This window comes from Schistocerca piceifrons, chromosome 6 (genome assembly GCF_021461385.2).
Source record: "Schistocerca piceifrons isolate TAMUIC-IGC-003096 chromosome 6, iqSchPice1.1, whole genome shotgun sequence".
Taxonomy (NCBI): domain Eukaryota; kingdom Metazoa; phylum Arthropoda; class Insecta; order Orthoptera; family Acrididae; genus Schistocerca; species Schistocerca piceifrons.
Genome location: NC_060143.1, coordinates 78,709,780 through 78,723,193, shown reverse-complemented (window position 1 = coordinate 78,723,193; position 13,414 = coordinate 78,709,780). Strand labels below are relative to the sequence as shown.

The following is a 13,414-nucleotide window of genomic DNA, read 5'->3' as shown; positions in this document are numbered from 1 at the left end:
TCAGAACTGCCTATCTGGCGTCTTTACCTTTCCGAAAGCCAAAATGGTAGTCATTCAAGAGTTCCTCAACTTTCTTTTCCATTCTTCCGTACATTATTTTTGTCAGCAGGTAGGATGCATGAGCTATAAATCTGACTTTGCAATAATTTCTCGCCTCTTGCAGTGTTCTGAACTGTGTGGATGACGTTTTTCCGAAAGTCTGATGGTATATCGCCAGTCTTATATATTCTACACATCGACGTGACTAGTCGTTTTATTGCCATTTCTTCAATGATTTTAGAAATTCCAATGGAAAATTATCTTATTCCTCCTGCCTTATTTGATCTTATGTCTTCCAAAGCTCTTTTAAATTCTAACTCTAATACTGGATCCCCTATCTCTTTCCCATCACCTCCTGTTACTTCTTCTATTACGTCATCACGTAAGTCCTCCATCTTCACAGAGGCCTTCATTGTACTCTTTTTCACATATACGCTCTCTCTCTCTCTCTCTCTCTCTCTCTCTCTCTCTCTCTCTCTCGCTCCCTCTCTCCCATTTTGCATTTAGCAGTGGAATTCTCAGTGCACTCTTCATGTTACCACCCTTGCTTTTAGTTTCACCGAAGGTTATTTTTACTTTCCTATAAGTCGACTCAGTCCTTCATATAATCATTTATTTTTCGATTTCTTCACACTTTTCATGCAACCACTTCACCTGTTCTTTCTTGTACTTCCTACTTATTTCATTCCTAAGTAACTTGTATTACTGTATTCCTGAATTTACTTGAACATTTTTGTACTTCCTTCTTTCATCGATCAAGTGAAGAACTTTTTCTGTTATCCACGGTTTCTTCGAAGTTTCCTTCCTTGTACCTATGTTCTTCTCTACATCTTCTACGACTGATCTTTTTGGGGATGTCCATTCCTCTTCAACTGAGCAGTCTACTGGGATATTAATTACGTCCGTGTCTACAGTCTCAGAACTTCAAGTGTATCTCTTCATTCCTTAATTCTACCATATCCCACTTCTTTGCGCATTGATTCTTCCTGATTACTCTCAAACTTCAGCCTACTATTCATGATCGGAGTCTATATTTACTTCTGGGTTCGGCTTACAGCTCCATATCTGGTTTCGGAATCTCTTCCTGACTACGATGTACCCTACATGAAATCTTCCCATTTCTTCTGGCCTTTCCCAAGTGTACCCCCTGCTCTTGTGATTATTGAACAAGACATGCGCTATTACTCGTTGATATTTACTGCAGAACTCAATTAATCTTTCTCCTCTCTCATTCCTACTACCAAACCTGTATTCTTCCGTTTCTCTTTCTTCCAATCCTTCTCTTACAACAGCATTCGAATCCCCTGACAATTTGGTTTTCATCTTCCTTTACCCATGCAGTATTCACATATACTTTCACTATCTCTTCATCTTCTGCTTGCGGCATCAGCATATGTACCATCTGACCTATTTTTGTTGATGTTGGTTTGCTGTTGATTCTGATGAGAAGGACCCTATGACTGCTCACAGTAACTCACTCTCTGCCCTACCTTCTTATTTATAACCAATTTTATTCCCATTATAGCATTTTCGGTTGCTGTTGATATTACCCTATACTCGTCTGACCAGAAATCCTTGTCTACTTTCCATTTCACTTCACTGAGCCCCACTATATCCAGACTGAGCCTTAGCATTTCCATTTTCATATTTCATAGTTTCCCTACCAATTTCAACTATATATGACGATAGTATATGTTCCCGAAAGAACAGTTACCATTGATGACCATGCAGCTTTGCTAGCAATGAAATGATGATTAAATGGACACCCTAGCTGCAAACAGGCGTTGGTGTATATAAAGGCACATTTGCATGCCGAGCGTGAGTTTCCTCGGAAACGCGAGATATTAATTAAATAAATAATCAGTGACAAATAAATAAAGCCTATGGCACACAACTGCAGCGCTGTGTCGCTGATAAAACAAAAGTACATTTACGTTACTCGTATGTTTGATTAAAAAAAAGGGAAGAGCCCTGGTTGAAGTGGTGCGAGAAGCACGTATTTTAGTTTATTGTCTGGCACACCGCCATATTTCATGATATAGAAAATTACTGCGAGTTGCAACCATACTAGGCACTCGATTCTGTAAAGAATTTATATTTATAAAAGTAAGTAGGATTATGAACTGTAGGCTTATTCATTGAATATATCTGATTTAACTAACTGTGTAATTTTTTGTTTAGTAGACAATCACCTCTGTACGACGTTTTGGCATGGCTGGCAAATTATTGTAATATTGAGATTTAGTTTATGAGTCCGCACCTACCGCAGCAGTCTTTGGAAACGATTTAATTACGAAGTCCGATTATTTCAGTTTTATTTCACGGTCAACTACGAGTAACATTGCCTTTACGAAAAAGCCATTGTCAAGCGTCTGATACCGAATAATCAAAACCTGACGACTCATAGGAGAGCCAATCATACAGATAAAAATAATTAAATTAATATTTTATTTTATTTTATTTTATTTATTTTATATTGGCGACTGCGTGTCGGACTTGTTATTTTGTCATTTGTTACATTGTTCTCTTTGTTTCATGTGAAAAATCAACCTTCTGGTCCTGGACTTGACTATATGAGAAATAAAAAAATCAGAAGATATTTGCCAATTATAAAATTTTGCGGGAAGACGCAAAGAAGCTTCCAGCAAAATAAGGTAAGACGCAGCATCTTTGCATTAGCAGGCTTCACCAGACGTATAATTCAGTGTATTAGCTTTTCAGTAAAATTCTGTAGTGTTTCTTTTCCGCATAACAGTTTCAGTGATAAATTCCATTCTCAGTATTTTTCCTTAAACAATAACGTATGCAACAATACCAATACACGAGTGTACAATATGGCCGACTTCTGTACGATATCATGTAACATGGCCAGCAGCCATTACCAATAATCTCAAATTCAGTTTATATTTTTAAATTAACAGACAGCCATTGTTGCTACGACCGATTCATACTCAACTGTATTTTATTTTAAAATCAGTGTCAAATATTTTCTTGAAACATATATCATGTGTGGCATGGTAATAACTAGAAAACAATACGCAAAAATGGAACAGCAAAGACGTACTATTCAGACGCAATCCGACTCGGACGAGAGACAAATGTTAGAAAATGACTTTACGACAGCAACCGGTAGTGACGATTCATCAAACATTGACGCGAGTGTTGACGAAAATTTTGACAATAGGCCTTCCACCACAAAAATTTCAAAGTCTCAATCAGAGCCCATGTTAATGCATGACGTCACGTCTAATGACGCGGCGGGGGCAGAGACCTTGCAAACGGTAAACATTGCCGACATGTTACAAATGCTAATGAAGCAAAACGCCGAAAACATGGCAACCTTACAGATGCAAAATGAACAGTTAAAGACACAAAATGACGGAATCAAATCTGATCTCATAGCACTCAAGACAGCTAATGACACTTTATGTAAGCGTGTGGAACTTATAGACGCCACACTGACCAAACAGATGACTGAACTCAGTACGAAATTTTCCAAGCTTAATACGAGACAAGAAAAGACTACAAATGACGTAGCACTTTTACAGACACAATTAAAAAACCTTAATGTCACGTGTGAAGCTCTTACTGAACAAATTCAAACATATCCTTCAGTACACGACAACCTTGAAAAACGAATTACTGACGTGCAGAATAAATTTGACGATGTTGAACAACACCTGACTGACATCTTACAATCTGATGCCACAGCTCATTTTCAAAATATTAATAAAGAATTTCATGATTGGGTAGAGAACAAAGACAAACATTTTGATAGATGCATACGTGAAAATTTACCAACAATTGTGCACGACTCCGTAGCGGAATACATCACTAATAACAAACAGCTGATTAGTGACGCAGTACAATCCGTCACTGCACCCATGAGACAATTCACCGATCAACCACAGTCTGAATGTAACGAAAATATCAGTCAAAATGTACAGTTCAGAAATCAATATACATTCGAGTATGACGCACACATACCGCACACAACATACACACAAGAACAAAACACACCACGACAACAACACATACCACAACGTGCAAACACAAACACAAGCTATTATCATGGTAAACCACAGCAACATTATCGTAATTACTCGCCAGCTGAGCATTGCAGTAATTACAGTGGTACAAATCCATATCATAATGCAAAGGAAGAAGAAAGCTTAATGAAACACAGGCAATTTCAGATTTTTATCCCAGAAAAACGAACCATTCATCCGGTGATTTTTCTCAAATCTTTTAGTAACGCATTTCCACGCACTTGGAGTGACCGGAAAAAGATTTCATATATTGTCGGTTACATCCAAGGCGATGCAGCTGTCTGGGCATACAGTCAAGCTGACGTATGTATCACGTACAGTGAGTTTGAGCGTGCTTTTCTGAACAAATTCTGGTCGCAATCCGTCCAGGAGCGACTCAGAAGACAAATTTTAGAACCTGAAGCTTTTAACAGTAAAAATGGTAACTTACGCAGATATTTTGAAAAATACTTGAACATGGGACACTTTTTAGACGAACCAGTCGCAACGCGAGATATACTCCGTGCGTTGAAGGCCAAATTGCCTTTCAACATTAAAGAAAAACTCCTACATATCCCGGATGACGATTCAGATTATTTTTTAACAGCTTTAGATTCGGTTGACATGTTACTTGAAGATCAGCGCTTCGCGCGGCAAAACAGCAGCCACAATGTTTACACTAGTGGTATGCAAAACATGCAGGCTTGCCAACACAATTCTGGCGCGCCCACAGTTGGATACGCGGTACAACAAAAACAGCAAACTCACATGCCGTCTCAGTACGGAAATCAAAATCAACACGCGTATTCCAATACGAACAATAGTTACAACAGTAATAACATTTCATGCTGCAATCCATACAAAAGGCACCGCGGTAATAACTACAACGGTAACAACGGATACAAAGGTAATAACAAAAACACAAACAGAAATAGAAATAATAATAACTACGAGCCAAGACAGCATCAAGGTTGGACTCGTAACGATCAGTACTTTCATTCAAACTCTGCTTTACCACAGCAGTCACCAGGTCAAAATTGGAGCATACCTTACGACCGACAGGTAAGTTATAATGCGCAACAGCAACAACAACCGCAACAGTTTGGAGATCATAATAGGCAATATCCGAATGTGAATATAATAGAAATGACACCTGATGCACAACCCCAATCTGTGTCAGTACCTAGTACAAATGATAATCCAACAAACTAGAAACAGTCACTACTTTGCCCCAGGTCGTGGCTGAAGAATTCTTGGGGGACGGCTTCAATGTTAATCAGTTATTTGACACCACACTTGAACAACAGAATAATGATATGCCGAGTAATTCTAAACAAAAACTACCTGTTTTATTTATAAGATACAACCACAATAACAATATATCAGATGAACTTTTACAAGACAGTACACAATGTCGTTTAAACACAAATGAAATTGTTTTAGCATCCACTACTGGTGTAGTAGGTGGGATTCCAACTACTATTATCCTAGATACAGGTGCAGCTGTGAGCGTTTTATCTTTTAATTTTTATAAAAAGATGTGTGAATTGGAACCTGTGCCTGAGTTTCCTGCCCAAAACTGTAAAATAACTACTGCACTAGGTAATAAGTCATGTAGGGTTACGAAGCAAGTTTTTGTAAACGTTAAAATAGGTAATGGAACCGTACAATGGCCATTCCTGGTTGTACAAAACCTTGTGACTAATTGCATATTAGGAATAGATATTATGAGCGAGAAGGACTGCATTATAGACTTCTCCAAAGGTAAATGTATTTTAAATGATAAAAGCAGGGTAATTACTATTGATTTGGACAGGAGAACTCTAAAGCATGACAAACACTGTACAGGGTACAAGGTTCAGTTAGTACTTGACAAAGACATTCAAGACATGCAAACACACTCATCTGACACAGAGCTAATGGACTTGAAAACATTGCTTGATCATAAGATAAGTGAAGCTACAGCTCTCAGTGTACATGAACGTATAAAACTACAGGAAGTGTTATCCAAATATTTACAAGTTTTTACCAAACGATTAGGTGTTATCAACACGTATGTGTACAAGATTGAAGTTAAGCCTCACAAGATCTTCTACCATAAGACATATAACGTACCGTTATCTCAACGACCTGCTGTGTGGCAAGAATTAAAACAAATGTTAGACTGGAAGGTCATTGAACCATCCACCTCACCTTATTGTAGTCCTATACTTGTTGTCAAAAAATCAAATGGAGGCATTAGGTTAGTGTTAGTCGCACGAGCTATTAATGAAATAATTTTACCGGTTCACACAAAACCTGAAAATTTAGAAGAGCAATTACAGAAATTTCTAGATGCAAAATATTTTTCCACAATAGATCTCGCTAATTCGTTTTGGCAGGTGGGTATCACTCCTGATTCTCGGAAATATACTGCATTTATGTTCGGGGGGCGAACCTATCAGTTTTGTGTTCTACCCTTCGGACTGAATGTCAGCTCTGGGGTATTCATTACAGCCCTGGATACCGTGCTGGGCGACGATTTAGTTGAGACAGTCACACACTATGTAGATGATATACTGATAGCTACACAATCCTGGAATGAACACGTTGACACACTTCAAAGAATTTTAGAAAAATTTGCACAAGCTGGAGTCACAGCCAATCTTAGAAAATCAAAGTTTGGTTGCAGTGAGATAAAGTATTTAGGACATATCATTAATTCACAGGGCATACGTCCGGATCCCAGTAAATTAGATGCTATCAGAAACTTTCCTAGCCCTCGAACTAAAAAGCAGTTAAAATCATTCCTTGGGCTATGTTCATTTTTCAGACGTTTTTTGCCACAACCACTTTTGAACAGTAAACATCTGCTAAATCTACTCAGAAGGAATCAAGTTTGGATCTGGTCGGAACAGTGCCAGAATGACTTTAATACAATTAAACATGCTTTAGTGAATGCTAACATATTGAGCCATCCAGATTTCAATTTAGATTTTTGTATGACTTGTGACGCTTCACGTACTGGCTTGGGCTGTTGCTTATTTCAAGTTGTAAAGAATAAAGAGGAGGAACAGATAAGAATTATTGGGTTTGCGAGTCGCACTCTAACTGAATGTGAGCGTACATACTCCACTACTGAGTTAGAAACACTTTCCATAGTATGGGCATTCAAGAAATTCAATTATTATTTATTTGGAAAACATACGGTAATTTACACCGATCACCAGGCCCTGACATTTTTGTTAACTTGTAAACTTGTACATCCTAGACTATCACGATGGGCAGTTACACTTCAGAACTACTCTTTTGAAATTAAGTACATAAGAGGTAAGGACAACACCATTGCAGACACTTTGTCTAGACTTCCACAAGGTATGAATGATACCAACAGTGACTTAGAAAATATAAATGACTACAGGATTCTCTTAATGCAAGACAAGCAGTATCACCAATATTATATTGATATGTGCAGAAACATGGTTGAATTACAAAAATCTGATCCTCACTGGTATAAGATAATAACATTACTGGTAGAAAAACACAATCATCCTTTGACTAAGTATTACAAGTTACACAATGATGTGCTATTTTACCGCCGACATCCAAATGCTACTAACTGGTGCGTATGCATTCCCAAGGAGTCCGAACGTAATCTAATTTGGCACACACACTTAGTTTGGGGTCATTATGGGACGAAAAAGTGTTTGGCAAAGCTCAGTACATACTGTTATTTTAGCAATATGAGAAGAAAAATTTACAGGTAACTAAAAACATGTGTCATATGTCAAAAATCAAAACCTCAGAATTTATCCACAAAAACAGATTTACATTCTATTTTACCTAGTAAACCCCTGGAAATTCTGTGTACTGACATCAGTGGACCGCATCCAGCAAGCTCTGGAGGCGTCAAATATATCTTAGCTTTTTACGATATATTTTCTAAACATGTTAAACTTTATGCTTTAAAATCCGCCACTGCAAGCGCTATAATACGAAGATTCTCAAGTGATTACCTGACGCACGTGGGAAAACCTAAAGCAATTCTATCAGATAATGCAGCATACTACTCTGGGTACAAATGGAGAAATTTCTTGAAGGAAAATAACATTCAAAGTATATTTATTTCGAGGTTTAGTCCACAATGTAACGCGACTGAGAGACTTTTCCGAGAATTAAATCGATTCATGAGGACCTATATTTCATCAAAACATACTAATTGGGTGTCCTACCTTAGTCTTTTCGAAGACGTACACAATAACTTAAATATTTACGATACGAATTACACACCTAACGAGATCATGTTCAATTGCAAACAGAACGATCAGTGGATAGAACCATTACCTAAGTTGCCAGACAAGGAAATCACACCTGAACAGAAAATAAAAGAAGTATTGACTACGCTGACACATCACGCACAGATACGAAACAAACATCACAGAAACATAATAAAAAGAAAACAAAAATTCGAGGTAGGAATGCTTGTACTACTTCGTACTCATCATAAATCTGTTGCACTCAAACGACGCAACGCTAAGTGGTGTCTGCTATATGAAGGACCTTATATAATTGTTAACATACCGCACCCTGGTGCGTATCTGTTACAACATCGTAGAACTAACAAAATTATTGGGCTATACGCACACCGAGATCTTAGAGCATTTCAGGCTGAATAATGTAAAAGTCATACCCATCAAAATATTGCTAAGCAATTCGAAAAACTCTGTTGCTACAACACAGATAATAAGTAGTATAGAAATTTTCATTTCAGCGTTCCAGTGACGCAGTTGAAGACAGAAGAACTTTTCTTTCAACGCCGCGGCTCCACCGAGAAGACTGAATATTAAAGTAAAATTTATGATTACGTAGCAGTGAATGATATATAAATTTTTCACGGAACATTTGTGACTGTAGGTACCACTGACCTGGTATGACACCTGACGAACTGACAGACGTCATCTGTGAAGCGATCTTTTACTTTGAGAAATAGATTAGACGCACATCTCTCAACACGAAAAGCATCTATCAGTAGTCAAGGCCACACAGACACTCTACACACACGCACAAAACGCGAGGAATCGAACATTTTCTCTCTCTTACTATTTTGAATATTTATTGAGTAGTGAAAACGCCTGGTCTTGCCTACTGATGTAATGAATGTTGTGTCTAACCTATCTTAATTTCAGATGACATCACAAAAAACATCGATAATATCCCAGCAAAACCGCTAAAGAGGATGCAATTCATGTAATCAAATGTGACACAATGTAATAACCTATAGCTATGTAATGATGATGTAAACATGTTTATGTGCAACTGTATTATGTTTATGCTAAGAAAATATGTGACGTGTGTATGTGTTATTACTTATGTTTTTTTTAAACTGATGTATAATGTAACTGTTACTGTGTGAAAATTTGAACGATAACGAGTGCCAAAATGTGAAAAACTTAAAAAAAAAAAAAATGCGTAGTGAACCACTGTTCACGGACATTAACGTACATTACTAAGTCTGCAACTACGCAGAAACCTATGTGAAAGAAACTGTTAATGACATTCATGATGCATCGTACCTTTGTTAACGAGTTGAACGATTTCTTCGATGAGTAACCACGAACATTTAGGTGAGCTATATTTAAAAAAAAAACTGAATATGTGAAGTGCATAATTCGTGCATCGTCTAGTGACATTACTACAGTACCCAACTTCAAGATGTTAACTGGATTAAATGGACACAAAGTGCCTGTCCAGAAAACAACACGACGGGTGGAAGAGTTTTGGTTGGAACTTCAGGGAATGAAATGTTCTCGAAATGTGACGGACACGCTTACCTGGACTGTCCAAGGATCGACGCCAGCTATGTGCCGTCCGAGGTTCTGCAACCAAGCTTCCACGGAATGTAAAAAAAAAAACGAACTGCACGTGGACCAATTACTCGACGGGTCACGTCTGATCTGTAATAAACAATGCTTTTTGTCACAACGAACTGCATCACAACGACTATAATGGAAATAGGAAATGGACACGCTTATGTATTAATCACGTTGTTATACAACGATGTTACTGTGATCAAAAAACTTTACCACGACGATACTAACCTGTAAAAAATTATTGTGCAGCAGATGAATATGAACTGTGATAACGACACCATGTGTATAGGTCAACGCACCTGAAACAACAGAACATTTTTCGTTGAAGCATTTCATTGCAATGCTATGTAACTAAGAACATTCAACAATCTAAAGTTGTATTGTATTATAACAAATATTGTAATTTTAAAACTAAGTTACCTGTCATAGAATGTAGTCTTCATATGTAATCTTGGTGGAATATTTTCTTTGTGCAACGACTAAGAAATGCGCGCGCACACGAACAATATGAACTGCAATACTGTGCCGCGTGATCTAAATTTACGAAATAACGGCAGTGCCGTAGTTACACAGACGCTTCTGCGCATGCGCGCACTCTGTTTTGCCAACATAAGAACTTTTTCGGCGCACGCGCGTCATTTAAATTTTGTATATAATATACAGTATAATGTAAGTCATGTAAATAGTTGTAGATAACTTAGATTTTCTTGTGCCTTTAGGTGAATTGCTCGCCTGCAGGTGTGTCCTTTCGCCTCGCAATTCAGGGGGCAATATAAAGGCACATTTGCATGCCGAGCGTGAGTTTCCTCGGAAACGCGAGATATTAATTAAATAAATAATCAGTGACAAATAAATAAAGCCTATGGCACACAACTGCAGCGCTGTGTCGCTGATAAAACAAAAGTACATTTACGTTACTCGTATGTTTGATTAAAAAAAAGGGAAGAGCCCTGGTTGAAGTGGTGCGAGAAGCACGTATTTTAGTTTATTGTCTGGCACACCGCCATATTTCATGATATAGAAAATTACTGTGAGTTGCAACCATACTAGGCACTCGATTCTGTAAAGAATTTATATTTATAAAAGTAAGTAGGATTATGAACTGTAGGCTTATTCATTGAATATATCTGATTTAACTAACTGTGTAATTTTTTGTTTAGTAGACAATCACCTCTGTACGACGTTTTGGCATGGCTGGCAAATTATTGTAATATTGAGATTTAGTTTATGAGTCCGCACCTACCGCAGCAGTCTTTGGAAACGATTTAATTACGAAGTCCGATTATTTCAGTTTTATTTCACGGTCAACTACGAGTAACATTGCCTTTACGAAAAAGCCATTGTCAAGCGTCTGATACCGAATAATCAAAACCTGACGACTCATAGGAGAGCCAATCATACAGATAAAAATAATTAAATTAATATTTTATTTATTTTTATTTTATTTATTTTATATGTACTTCATTGGGGACATGTTGAAAATGTGTGCTCTGACCGGGACTCGAACCCGGGATCTCCTGCTTACATGGCAGACGCTCTATCCATCTGAGCCACCGAGGGCACAGAGGATAGTGCGGATGCAGGGACTTATCCCTTGCAAGGACTTATCCCTTGCAAAGCTGCATGGTCATCAACGGTTGAGAGGTGGCAGAAGCCCCCTCTCATATTTCTATATTACTCTGAGTAATTCGATTTTCCTCTCTAATTGCATGCGGTGAAACGTTGCTATTCCTTCACCCTCGGACTCCCCACGCAGCGTCTCTCGTCACCCGGGTAGTCCGGTGACAGGCGGGCTCTGCTGATCTTGAAAGGGTGAAGCCGACAGGTGTGAGGGAGTCGAGTGAATGCTTTCCAGACGCCGACATTGTCATAATTGCGGCAGAGACACGCCCGCAGGGGCCTGAAGGAGAGGCTGGGCTAGAGGTTCCGTTACTTCGCAGAAACTTAGCGAAAACCCTTTCTGGCAGGCTACCAGCGAGGCGTGGGAATGACTTGTGTACCCAGGCAGTCTTGGCGGGTAAATTTCCGCGTTTTCTGCAAAATCGTAACTGTGATTGGCTTGCTCAGGGCATAGCTCCGTGACTCAGCAAAATCGGCGCAGAAATTGGCGCCAAGAATCTCCATTGGTGGAATGGTAGTGCTTTGGCAATAGAGTGGAATTTCCCGCCGGTTTTCGAGTTGCTGATTGGAACGTTTTAACCACGGCCACTGTCGTGGGGGCAGGAATGTTCTGTGTTCGGTTTGTACGGGTGCTCTTGTGGTAGTCGGTTCTCACCTTTCGGTTGGAGTAGGTTACAAGGCTGAGCTCTCGCTGCTCTGGACAGCCTGCCTTCCGTTGCCTGTCTAATATACTTTTATTTGATTGTAACTGGTTAATGAAGTTGCTGAAGTTTCGACTTCAACGTAACTTTCCGAGTACAGTTGGCAATTGAGCGTTCTGCGTACAAGCGGCCTATGTTGTCTGTCTTGGCAGTTTTGGCTAAAGTTGACTGTATCGGAGTTACTGTGTGACTTCACTTGTTAAAAATCAATCACTGTACTGTCAGTGATTGTGTGGTAAGCCTTCTTCATCTCCCTCAGAGGCGCATTTGTATTGAGAGGAAGTCTTTAGTCTGGAACAACCAGACCAGGACAATTTGTTTCGGGCTATACTCGCGACATTATTATCACCACGATGGGACGGGACGTCGAAGCAACCAGCCATCGCTTCCAGTACGCCAGATCGTGTCCTTGCATTTAAGAAGATAGCTTGGTAAGGTATCTCCGCAGCACCGGCAGACTAGGGAATTTGCACTGTGATAATCATAGCTCAGCAGAGCGCGCCTGTTCGTCTTTTCTAACTTTGTTATGTCTTGGGTGTTCATTGTCTGAGTTATCACTACCGCAGCAGCAATTAATGTTGAGTTGCAAGGAATTGGCTCCACATACCACTTCGTCATAAATGTCACAATCTAGTTTATGGACAACTTCACCTTCACAGCATTTATTTGAGTATCCAATTTGATCCAATTTGATGTATTGTAAATGTTTCAAGTGTTTTGTTTATGATTTTGAGTTTAGTCATAATAAATCAAATCGTTATTTTAGACAGAACTTTCATTCTGTTAATCGGTAGAGCAACCCTTTCATATCTCACTACGTTACTGAAACTTTCCTTTATTTAATTAAGGTCGATCAAATTAAATTAATGCAGGTGCCAAACTCTTTTCTACTCCACTTGCAGGGTCGATTACAATCAGTTCGCGTTTCTTCTTAATCCATGTGCAACAGCAAAAGTAGGAGTTAGAAAAGGGGGGGGGGGCCTTAGAGCATCATTTCCATATGAAGATTCGAGAAGAATTTAGTGTTAAATACACTGCTAGCCCCGGCACCTCGCACGGTAACTGTTGTTTCGGGAACAGATACTACCGTCTTATATATAGCTAAAATATGGCTTCCCGGCCATTGACAAAATGGTTCAAATGGCTCTGAGCACTATGGGACTTAACAGCTGTGGTC

At 38.8% G+C, this 13,414-nt stretch overlaps 1 non-coding gene across 1 annotated transcript; it reads right to left on the bottom strand.

The window, feature by feature from the left end:
• Positions 1-11,402: 11,402 nt before the first annotated feature.
• On the bottom strand, positions 11,403-11,477 carry Trnat-ugu. The gene has a single exon. It is a non-coding gene; the product is annotated as a tRNA-Thr (tRNA).
• Between the last annotated feature and the right edge of the window lie 1,937 nt (positions 11,478-13,414).